The sequence below is a fragment of the Taudactylus pleione genome, unplaced genomic scaffold (assembly GCF_031769625.1).
Source record: "Taudactylus pleione unplaced genomic scaffold, aTauple2 ptg000969l, whole genome shotgun sequence".
Taxonomy (NCBI): domain Eukaryota; kingdom Metazoa; phylum Chordata; class Amphibia; order Anura; family Myobatrachidae; genus Taudactylus; species Taudactylus pleione.
The window spans coordinates 3,259,594-3,272,490 of record NW_028285370.1 but is presented as its reverse complement, the minus strand read 5'-3'; positions in this window follow the sequence as shown (position 1 = coordinate 3,272,490).

Here is a 12,897-nt window from a genome sequence, read left to right as displayed (position 1 = left end):
CGCCTCTGTATAGCAGGAGAAAAGAAGTGCAATTTTTTTATTTTGGGGTGCAAAGGTGGGGAAACCACTCAGAACCCTTGGGACAGCCCCCAAAGGACAACTGTGTCAAAAAATTCAGAAAAAAAAGAACACCCTAAAAAAGTACTTTCATTTTGGGGGCGAAGTAAAAAGTAGGGGGACAAGCATAAAAACTAGCGAAATAGACTTTTTGGGGGTCTGTAAGGATGGGTCAGGTCTTTTTAGGATTGCAGGTGCATGCAGCAGGTGCGCTTTTCACGATATTTAAAACTTCACTTTAGAGACTTTAAACCCTGCTAGCACCCATTTTCATGTACCCCAAATTTATACAGGACTATTTATTTTCCCCAAAAATACTGCTTTATGCCATTCTTCACCACTTGTGCAAAGACGCTAATAAGAAGCAATTAACACAACTTAAGTACCCCAAATAGATTTATAAGGGCTATTCAGGCACATCTACACTGATCCCCAATGTTAGTGCATCTTTTTGGGGGGTTCAGGCTGATTTTCCCATTTCTAACAGCACTTGCCGCCTGTTCCGACTTCGCGGCTTGCCATTTTTGCGTGGTTTGGAATTGAATAGGGTGAATATCGGGGGCGCACACAATAAGTTTCCGTGTCCAAAACATGTGATGTAGACGGAAAGTCGGGCAGGCGAAACTTTATCGTGGACGTTAAACTAATTGAATACTGACCATGGTAGGGAAAATCTTTGTTTTAAGGATACAATGTTGGAACAACCTGCAGAACCCCATGTGCCTCAAATTACCCCAAAATCAACTTGTTAGTTTATTCACCCCAAATGTAATAACAGAAGTTTTTTCATTGAAAAATAATACATTTGTAATTTTTATTTTAAGTACCCTCAAAGCACCCCAAAATCTCCTTATATCCTACTTTTTTTATACACACCCCTCTACACCTACAGTACAATAATAACAAAAAAATCATTCCATGCAAACTCACGTAGTATCATCCCACCAGGACTAACATCATGTCAATTAGAAGATCTTTTGCCTCAGAAAGTGGACAAAACACAACTTACAGTACTCATCCATTTGGGGTACACACCACGGTTTTGACACAAACTTGCTCTGCTGCTTCCACAGGAAGTCAGATGTTAGCTTGTGAGGCATATTACCGGCAGCAGAGAGCCAAACACTCACTGGCAGCAAAACAGAATTCTGATTTCTGACATTTGTTTTATTATTATTTTATTTTTTATTAATTAAACAACTTGTCTCCAGTACAGGAGACATTTTCCTTGAGCCCACATCCTTATCATCAAACAGCTTCGGTCTTCAAGAAAATGGAGATGACGCCAGACCCACTGTCAGACATTTGGGGACATGTTTTAACCAGGCCAATCAGAGAGTGGGGTCAGGCCATTGCCATGGTACCTTGAAAGCAACAAGCCTTGGATGTGAGAGGGACTGGAAGGCTCCTGCACCTACAGAGCATAGCTGGGGAGCTGCTCCTTCATGTCAGGGGTACTTTATTTTATACACTAGATTTTTTTTTAGCAGGGTTAGGCAAAGTGTGACACTCCAGCTGCTGTGGAACTATACCTCCAAGCATGCCCTGCCACAGCTTTGCTGTTAGAGCATTATAACCCTGTGGCAGGGCACACTGGGACTTGTACTACCAGATGAGCTGGAGTGCATGACATTGCCTAGCCCTGTGTTAACTTATTATAGCCTAGAAGCTTGATTGATATAATCACTAATGCATGGGGTGTGACAACCCTGATATCAGATTTTTTTACAGTGGGTACAATGTTATATATTTGTCCCTGTTTTTTTACTGCAAGGTACCATGCTGTTCAGCCGGAGGCTATTCTCATTATCTATTATTATTTGGTCATTTTCAGGAGTGGTCTATGGGGTCATTCAGACTCACTCGCAAGCGGCAGTACGCTCGCAAGTGGGTCGATGTTCCCCACTGCGCATGCGCACGACGGAGGGAGCTCCGTCGTGCGCATGCGCGAGACCCGGCGAGCGATGGGGAATCAGTCGCTCGGGGTCTCGCACCAAAGGGGGCGTGCTGTTGATGGTGACTGACAGCACGCCCCCTTTGGTGGGCGTGCCGGGGGCGTGCCTGCCAGATGGAGGCGTTCCCATGGGAATGCCTACCGTCTGAAGCCGGCCCCACTGACATCACTAGTGATGTCAGTGGGAGTGATTTTGGCTCTGATAGAGCCAAAATCACTCCAGGGCTTGTGGCTGGGAAACCCTACCGCAGGGTTTCCGTCGCAAGTCCGATGGTCGCGATGGTCAAGACCATCGCGACCATCTTTTTGGACACTCGTATATGCTGTGGGTGGTGACCCACAGCCATACGAGCGTCCAGGAGGACGCTCCATTTTAATGGAGGAGGGCCCTGATTCAGAGCGAGCGCTCTGGTAAGAGCGTCCGGCTCTGAATCAGGGCCTATGTCTGCCATCTAGTCCAGGTTCAGCCGGTAGTGGCACTGCAAGTTCCAGCATAACCTTCCAGCTACACAATTCCTCTGTTCCTTGGGCTTAATCCAAAATTGCACGCAATGTCGATGTTGGACGCAGTAGGCGATTTTGCACGTGCGGCTATGCCGTAGCAACGGTCACCGCCAGGATTTAAAATGTATTTGATGCGTAATAGTGAATGTGGTTGATACATTTATAAAAATGGATTCCAACATGGGTGCAGGTGAGACGTGTCTGTGATATGTGTCTGGCATAAATCAGGTGCATAGGCTCCTGTCCAATACCCACACTTAAAATAGTCATCGGCGTTGCTTTGTATGTGTGTCGCAATTTGTGATTTTTTTTAGTGAACCTAATTTGCGTTTGTGATCAAATTAGAGTCTAATATTGTTTTGTGAAGCAGAACTGCTAAAACAATGATCCTGGACATGTTCAGCCACTTACATATTTCTCCATTCCAGGACCAGTCCTAGTGTAAGCTCCAGAGATCTGTCGCCCATGGAAATAGCAGAATAAATAGGAGAATTTGTGGCACCGCTGCCTTTATGCTGCATTGCATGTAATGCACGAGAGCTGCTCCAATGACATTATCCGGGATAAAACTATGCTGAATGTGACAATGGCTACAGAAGTCTCGTTCCAGGACTTTCATCCACCAATGGATAATCACTTGACGGGGTACAAGCAGAGAGATCTGTCCCAGACTCGTTTCTTCAAGGTGGCCTGCAGGATGTTTGGACCTCCAAAGTCAAGGACACAACGCATTATTGCTCCCCCCATGGAAAAACTGCAATCTGGGTCAGTAGAGGTTATGGAACCATCGCTTGTGGCTTCTGGCAGCATCATTAAGTCAGAATCTGAAAGGATGGCTGAGATCGGAGAGACTAGTAACATCGGTCAGAATATTTCTGACTGGTTACTGGAAAGACAGAAGTTCAGGACCCAGTTGGGCAGTATGGGGGACATAGACAAATGGCTGCATGGAAAACTGGACCTGACAGACCTAGAAACCCGGGTACAGGATAGGATGGATGAGAGAAGTCTCAAAAGCCAAATGTCCCTAGAAACCACTGAAGAAACGGTGGGTTCAGCACTTAGAAATCACAGTTTTCAGCAACTTTAGTCCAATCGACAGCCAAAAGGCAAACTTATCCTTCATCACCGGTGCAGCTTAAGGTGGGACTTAACCAGAAATGTGAAACACTTATCCTTATACTCTCAGCAACTGCCCATTCAAATCTTTATAGTGTTACATGGGTATTTTATACTGACTTATATGAATCTTCTCCACCACTCAGTGGGAGCTACCATGTTGGTTTTGCTAAGCGTGTTTTACATACTGAGAGCTAAGACCATGTTATTATTACAGAAGGACAATATTCTTATTTATTAATAGGAGGTGTAAACAGGTAGAGGATGGTAAAACATAATGTTTATTTATTGACCCAAATCAGTCATTAAAAATGGGGCATACTTTAAATATGGTAAAGGGCAGTAAGCATCTTCTGAATAGCAATACACTACAATTCAACCACACACGCTTTAGCACTATATCCATTTCTGTGCACTGGAGTTCCACCTACACTGCTTCATCTTCTCTTGGCATCATTGCAGTTAAATTGGGGTCTAAGGAGCTGATTCAGACCTGCTCTCTAAGAAGCATTCGCTTGTTGCTGGCGATGGTTCGCAATGTGCGCATGTGTATGCATCGCAGTGCGCAAACTAGTCCAATCGATCGGGAAACGTACACTCGCAGACAGCCCAGCAGAGTGAGTGACAGGAGCAGCTGTTTGTGGGTGGTAACAGGGGCTGGCCACTAGAAATGGGGGAGTGGAGGTGCGAATGCAGTCATGCCCGAGTGTCTTAACGCCATATCAGAGGCGTGCATAATTAACAGGCAGTGTCATTGTACTCGTCACCTGGTTGTTTTTTACACTGAAGTGCTCGCAGCGCTTGCGGTAGGATATAGTCAACCTCAAGCGCTGCGTTCGCTTCTGATGGTACCCGATGTACCGATGGTTGCATACGCTTCCTGGAGATGTCGTGCGCTAGTGGGTGTCTTAAGACAGGCTGGTGGGCGTCTGCATGCACAAAACAATCGCACGCCAAGACATAGTGGGCGTGCTTATGCCTTGCCGTGTGATCATCTGCCTTGCTGGTTGTGTGCCGAATTTGCATAGGCTGTGTGCGTGCGAACGCATCTAGCAAGCAAGTCTGAATTGAGCCCTAAATACTAAGCCTTGGAGAGAGAGAAAATGGATGGAGATAAAGTACCGACCAATCAGCTCCTACACTACATAATATTAGCACCACTTTGGGTCATATATTGAATGCTAACTCACCTGGTGGCACCCCAGGATCCTCCAGTATGACAATACAAGGATCAGCGTTCCCTCCAGAAATTATTTTGGCACCCCCTCATACTGACATACACCCCAAGTAGAGGCAGCATTTCAGTTTACTGATTAAATCTCTGATTAAATAATGAAGGGTTTTCAGGGAACTTGCGTTGGCTGCACTGAGAATGCATCTGCTCTGGTTTGAAACATCTTTTTACTATTCCCAGTTACTTGTGATATCTGATATACCTCAACTAGATGATCCCTGTTACCAGATAACTATAGTATTCTGCTTCCAGCCATATAAAACTGAGGCAGGCGGTTGCCACATGATGAGGAGCTCGCAGTCCCGTGTGATCACACCCACCATCCATCAGGTTAACCCAGAAGCCCTGGCTATCCTGGAAGGTTACCTGAATCAGTGCCGGCTGTGCTTGGTGGACCTCTATAACCAGACAGACAAGAGCAAGCAGTGCCAGATTAAGGTCCACATGGGCCTGGAGCTGAAATTTATAAGGGGCCTACTGTGTGCTGCCGCAGGGGGTGTGACCAGTGTTGCGGGGCGTGACTAGTGATGTGGGTTGGATGACCAGAGCTGTGAGGGTGTTGTCTGCCCAGTGAGAGTGGCTAGCACCATGGAAGGCATAGCTAATATACATAGTAACATAAGGAGATTCACCCATACAAACAGCTTTAATTCATAGAGGGAACTTACTCAAAAATATAAAAATCCAGATAAACACGGACTCAAATGCCGGAGTGACACAGCACCAATTAGTAAATATCAAAAAAGGTGCTTAAGTCATGATATTTGAAAAAAAGTTCAAATAATGGTATACTTCATTATGTCCAGCGTGTCAAGGCAGTAAAATCAACAGCCTAACAGTGGTTTCACATTGTTTTACTGCATTTGAACCGTGTTGGAGAGAAAGTAGAGTTAGGAGCAAGTTCAGGTTTTCCGGATTGATTCATGAATCCACATATTATTGTTATTTATATGGTATTTGGAACAGGGCCGGCTCTAGGGGTGTTCAACCAGTGCGCACTCCTCCCCAACATCCCGATTTCAGCAGGACAGTACTGTCCCACTGTTCCACCCATGGCCGAAGTGGCCCGCGGGTGGTCAAATCGGGGGGTTGGGGACCCCCACCGCCGCAGCTGTGCGGTGGTGCTGGACACCCGGAGTGTGAATGAATATAGCTCGCATGCACACGGCATCCATTCACTTACGTGAGAGGGCTGGGGGAAGCCCAGCCAGTGACGGAAGGCTGGGCTTTACCCCCAGCCTGATGTTATTTGGAGGTGTGCCATGAGCGCAGCGTACCGGGCCAGCACAGGGTGCTCAGACCCCTGGAGCCGGCCCTGAATTGGAAACTACAGCTGGGGTTAAACCAAATTACAAAGACAGGATTTCTTCTTTTTTTGACATATTACACACATAGGCCCTGATTCAGAGCCGGACGCTCTGACAGAGCGCTCGCTCTGAATCAGGGCCATCCTTATCTTTTTAAGAGCGGCCTACTGGCCATAGGCCCTTTTGGCGAGCGGCCAAAATGATGGTCGCGATGATCAAGACCATCGCGACCATCAGGCTTGTGATGAGACCCCTGCGGTAGGGTCTCACTGCTGCAAGCCTCTGGAGTGCTTTTGGCTCTATCAGAGCCAAAAGCACTCCCACTGACATCACTAGTGATGTCAGTGGGGCTGGCTCCAGACGGTAGGTGTTCCCATGGGAACGCCTCCGTCTGGGCAGCCACGCCCACCAAGGGGGCATGCTGTCAATCACCATTGACAGCATGCCCCCTTTGGGCAAGACCCATCGTTATTCGGCTCTCGCGCTTGCACACAATGGAGCCGCCTCTGACGTGCGCATGCGCACTTGGGCAACATTGACCTGCTTGCGAGCGCTCGCGAGCAGGTCTGAATCAGGCCCATAGGATCTTATTCAAAGATGTACACTCGCTAATCTCACCACAGCTGCAAATTCTTATGCAGAGTCTGTGTGAAAATATGCTAATTTCGCAGCCTCCTGGATTTGTATTGAGTCTCTCACCAGCGTAAATCCAAGTAACTGTGTACAAAGATGCAGCATTGATCACAGAGCAGTGGATAAATCAGCATTCTGACTAACCCTATGGTCGGACAGAATGGCTGAAATGCCGGAGCCATTTTTAGTACATATGGGATCACAGTCGCAGGCTAAGAAACACCCTGAAAGTGGTCCTGTCATGCCTGCATTTAAGCCACCACTCAAACAGTCCCTGCTTGTCAATAACTTTGCGAATATATGCTCACTGCCAGCAAAACTTAAACTTAATACATGCGCAGTGGAACTCAAGACGCACACGCAGATTACCGCTCAATTAAATATCAGCATTGCATGATCCATGGTATGGTCTCAAACAAGTACACATATGACAACTGCATAAAGGGGATTTGGACAAAAGTGGAAATAGCTTAAGTTGTATACAATATTTCCAGGTTACATTGGGTGGGGGGTTGTTAAAGCACTAGAAATCCAATTTCAACCTAGCCTCTGAAATAACATGGCATTCAGCTGCTGTGCCAGGATATGATCTTTCTTCATGTATCAGTTTGGCAATAATGAAGGTTCATCAGATATCCCTGACTACACATGAGATTGCACTAGCTTTGCAGATCACCAGATGAAAATATCCCATGCCCCATACAATAACTACAGTATATACAGTGTATGATCTCTGTTATTGCAGTACCTTTCACATAGGCAGTTTTATGCTCAGACTGAAGCCTGCAGCCAGTATGGCACACAGCACCCCATCAGCAGCAGCCAGCATGGCACACAGCATGCCATCAGCAGCAGCCAGCATGGCACACAGCAGCCCATCAGCAGCAGCCAGCATGGCACACAGCACCCCATCAGCAGCAACCAGCATGGCACACAGCACCCCATCATCAGCAGCCAGCATGGCAAACAGCACCCCATCACCAGCAGCCAGCATGGCACACAGCAGCCCATCAGCAGCAGCCAGCATGGCACACTGAACCCCATCAGCAGCAGCCAGCATGGCACACAGCATGCCATCAGCAGCAGCAGTCAGTATGGCACACAGCACCCCATCAGCAGCAGCCAGCATGGCACACAGCATGCCATCAGCAGCAGCAGCCAGCATGGCACACAGCATGCCATCAGCAGCAGCTGCCAGCATGGCACACAGCACCCATCAGCAGCAGTCAGCATGGCACACAGCACCCCATCAGCAGCAGCCAGCATGGCACACATCACCCCAGCAGCAGCCAGCATGGCACACAGCATGCCATCAGCAGCAGCTGCCAGCATGGCACACAGCATGCCATTAGCAGCAGTCAGCATGGCACACAGCATGCCATCAGCAGCAGCCAGCATGGCATACAGCACCCCATCAGCAGCAGCTAGCATGCCATCAGCAGCAGCCAGCATGGCACACAGCACCCCATCAGCAGCAGCCAGCATGGCACACTGAACCCAGCACTTAAAGAGTTACAGACAACTCACTCAGCAGCACAATAAGTCACCTGGCTGAGCTGCTTTCACAGTGCATACAGAGCTTGGGCCACTTAGCTATTTTTGCGCGGAGTCCGGATGGGGCGACATCTATATGACGTCTGGTCAGTTGGAGCTGCGCTGGCCACTGAGTCACTCACTATGCAGCAGCTCCGCAGTACAGCCAGCCAGCCAAGGAAGGTTATAGAAGCATCATGAGTGCCCAATGTTTCAGTGGCGGGACGCTGGGGAGGGGGATTGACTGCCTGCTGTGGTAGAGTGGGCGGGGCCTCAGGCTGCCGTGGCCTGCTGTCATGCTGTAGCAGGGGAAAAAACTCCTGTCTAAAGTAGTATAGCAGTGGCTGTCTGTTGGCCTATTTTAATGTGGGGCCTGGAGCTGCAGCTCCATCCGCCCCATGGTTAATCAGGCCCTGGGAGGCATTAGGGTTAGGCACTTGGGGGGAGGTTAGGGTTAGGCACCCCTAAGGGAGGGTTAGGGTTAGGGGGGTGGTTAGGTTAGTTCATACTTACCTGGGGACGATCGGGAATTCGAGCGCTGTCGGGCTGCCACTGCCGGGATCTGTTCCACTGTCGGCCTGACGCTGCCAGGAATCGAACTGCCGGCCATGCGGCCGGCGTTATTACATTCCGATTCCGTCTGAGCTCCTTACCTCTGCACATTACTGTAGCTGTTTCTCTCCGTGCAGCCCACGTCATTCTCTTCTCATGCAGGCTCCAGATCTCATGCAGGCTCCAGACAGTCTCTCTCCCAGTCCTCTGTTTGCCCCTACACAGACTACACAAAGAGATTCTCTGCATGCGTAGATGCTCCCAATGCAGCCTGATCGGAGCTGAGCAGAGCTCTGATCGCGGATGTTATTTCCCGGCCCGGCAGAGGCTGTCTGTGTAAAGCTGGGCAAGCCACTGAGGTGAGTGCACGGCCCGGCCAGGGGGAAGGTTGTATGTGTAGTGCGCAGCGTGCCGTGGCTCGGCCCGGGAGGTGGACTGTTTGTGTACTGTAATAAGCCACTGAGGGAGTGCACGGCCTGGCCAGGGGGAAGGTTGTATGTGTAGTGGGCAGCGCGGCGTGGCTCGGCCCGGGAGGTGGACTGTTTGTGTACTGTAATAAGCCACTGAGGTGAGTGCACGGCCTGGCCAGGGGGAAGGTTGTATGTGTAGTGGGCAGCGCGGCGTGGCTCGGCCCGGGAGGTGGACTGTTTGTGTACTGTAATAAGCCACTGAGGGAGTGCATGGCCCGGCCAGGGGGGAGGTTGTATGTGTAGTGCGCGGCGTGGCTCGGCCTGGGAGGTGGACTGTTTGTGTACTGTAATAAGCCACTGAGGGAGTGCACAGCCTGATCGGGGTGGGGGAGCTGTCTCTGTAGTGCACTGCGCAGCCCAGCCCGGAAGGGGGAGAGGGTTGGGCTGACAGTGTAAGCCACTGAGGGGATTGCCGGACATGATCATGTGCCGGCCCAGCGGGAACTGTCCCAGTCTGTATATATATATATATATATTTATTGTAGAAGCCATTTTGGAATAAGAATCCATTTTGTATGCCATGCATGCATGAAGGGTGGGTGCACAGGACAGGATGGAGTTAATTCATTGTACAGACCCTGTTATAAGTGCACAGAAAAGCATATGTACATATATGGTAAGGTGTGCGATTCCAATGTTTAAACAGAGCTATAGTCTCACTGCAGATAATGAATACCATGTGTTAGACGGAATCTATAAAGGAGACTGTCTGTTGAATAAAGCAGAGGAGAGATGGAGATGCTTGTGGTTACATATACACGTTCGTGTCCGTGTCTCCTTCCTTACACACATGAACATATGTAGCCTTTAGCAAACAAGACTCTGAGGGTGACCAATAAAGAACTAATTCGCTGGCCATAGCTAGTGAGGAGAATTGACAACATGGAGATTTCCACCGAGATGCCCAGCAGTGTTGACCACAGGGCAGATGTGAGATCGTGCTCTGGGGACAGAGTTGCCAGGACAATTTTCCGGGTGAGTAAACAGAAAAGTTGTGCCCTCCTGGTATCTGTCCCCATTGCAGTTGATGGTCTGTCCTGCTGGAATCAATCCTTGGGTAATTATTGGTCACCCTAAAGGTGTTGTTATTTAAAGTTTAAACATGTTATAATCTGTTATATGTTCAGTGAATGATAGGTAAATGTTTAAAGTCTTGTTTGTCTGTCTGTTATGTACCAAACCTGTCCTAATTGTGTTTTTAGAGTAACTTTGATTTAGCCACTGATTTAACTTTAGAAGAGAGCCCTACACAGTAATTTGTTTATGAAATAGAATAATGCCATGAAATTCCATTAGATTTAGAAAGGTACACCAGATGGGTACAAGGATCGGATACATTTACAGAAATTAGTTTTCAATTATTAGTGTCTGAAGGAACAGAAAGGGAGAGAGACCCTGTCAGACAGTGTGTTCAGAAATAGGAGGAAAGTTACATCCAGTCAATAGTGTTAATAACTGAAGCAGGAAAAGTCAGTGTGTGGATGTGCCTATAGATAAACATTTGATGATATTATTCTTGTGCACGAGAATAGTAACCTCTAATAAGAGGGGGGACCATTAGGTCTGATTTTAGTCATAAGGGACTTTGACTAAGCTAGACAAAGGAATGTTCTAGCAAAGCTTTATGGGAATCATAAAGCAGGATATTTGATGAATGTTTAAAAAGGCTGACACCCCAGATACTGACTGGTTTAAACCTCACAAAATGAGAAGCAGAAGCAGAGGTTTATTAAATATAACCTAGATGACACACTGAAAGGTCTGATTGAGAAATGTAATAAACATGAATAAGAATATAGAAATGACCCCCAGATGCCCACTTACTTAATTATCACTGAAGAGGAATGTTGCGTTTTATATAACTAGTGTTTTGTTTGTTTTGTTTTTCTTTTCTTCTCAAAATGTATATTTAATTTGTATTGTGAAGGTGTGCTGTGATAGAGGTGCTTTGCTGATGACAATGGAATGCAGGATGTCACAGAAAATGGCTGCCGTGCTGTAACTGAATGTTTGCTTGTGAATGAGATGGGCCCATATGCATGTGTATGTGATAAAAGAGAGTTGAGTGAACTTGAGAAAGTAGAGTTGGTTGGAACAATTGTGTTGATCAGATGTGACGTGTGTGAATGATTGTGCGTAGTGAAGGTGTACTAAGGGAATTGTGGAGAAGTTGTGCAGGAATTGAAAGGGTTAATGTGATAGTGCGAGTGAGTTGCCATTTTTTCATGGGGACGCCCATAAATAAAAAAATGTGCATTGCAAGATTGGAAAAAGGATTGATGTTGAATGCATTATTAACAAAATACTTTATTTGTTATTTTCTAGGAAAATGGATATTGTTTCTGTAACTTGTGAGATCAAAAGAATGCAGAGACATATTATAATTCTAAAATAAACAGTAATTATATTTGATTGCTGCAGAAGGGATTAATAATAGTAAAAGTGATGTAAAATTTCCCTAACAAAATGTTTTATCAGTTCATGATTTCTTTAAACTGTTGAATGATGCATGCTTACAAATTAAAATGTTAATGGTTTTAGACGACCAACAAGAACATAATTTTACAAATCTAAGAATATAGGTAGAATAGGGGCTGTTGTTTAGATATGACTGGACTTAATTAATCAGAGGCAGCCATAGGAATGCATATTGCCAATACAGTTGCGCAGGTCAAGTAAGCTTTAAATGAAAAGAAAAAAAATCCAATAATCCACTCCAGATGTTCCAAGTTCTGGAGTGTAAGGGAATGTGGTAATATACCCGTTATAGAAGAGAAATTATCCTCAGTTGTATAATATCATGTGAAACTGTTAAAATAGACACAGATCAAGGGATTGATGGATTAATAGGTACTTTCACCCTTGGAAAAGTCAGGATGTTGAAACTTTATTTTGTTTACAGGAATGTAACTAGAATTACACTGACACTACTTAAAACATGCCAGGATGTTTTTTTTTGTATGCTTCTAACTGATTTGGTTAAGATACTCAGATCAATATTAAAGATTAGGATTAAGTAAGATAAACAGAAACAATTTTTTGGGTTCAAAGCTCCAACCCAACCTAACCAAAAGGTTATGTCTGGACCCCAAGGTCGGGGGAGGGAAAAAGTCGTACAAAAAGTGCCTGTACTAAAGATATTTAAACAATTGAGAGGATTTTTAGGTCTTATTGTATATTGTATTAAACTTAAAAGGTGATAGACAGCAGGAATTTAAAAGTACTGTAACTTAGTTCTTGTGTTAACTCTGCTACATTACAGCAGTTAGTTAAGATTGAATCCAGATATCACTTTGTTTCTCATGTATTCAAGAGGAGGGAGATGTACTGTGGGGGATGATGCTGGCATATGAGAGAAGATCCAGCAGCACAGCATATGCAAATTGGGAGGATCTGAGCTGTTCTCAGTCTGCACATCCCTAATGCAAATACTATATGTAGTTCAGCTAGCAACCACAGGGGACTAGTGAGACACAGGAAGATGAAAATTATGATTACTTTTTTTATTTTTTATCTTTCTTTAATGATAATGAT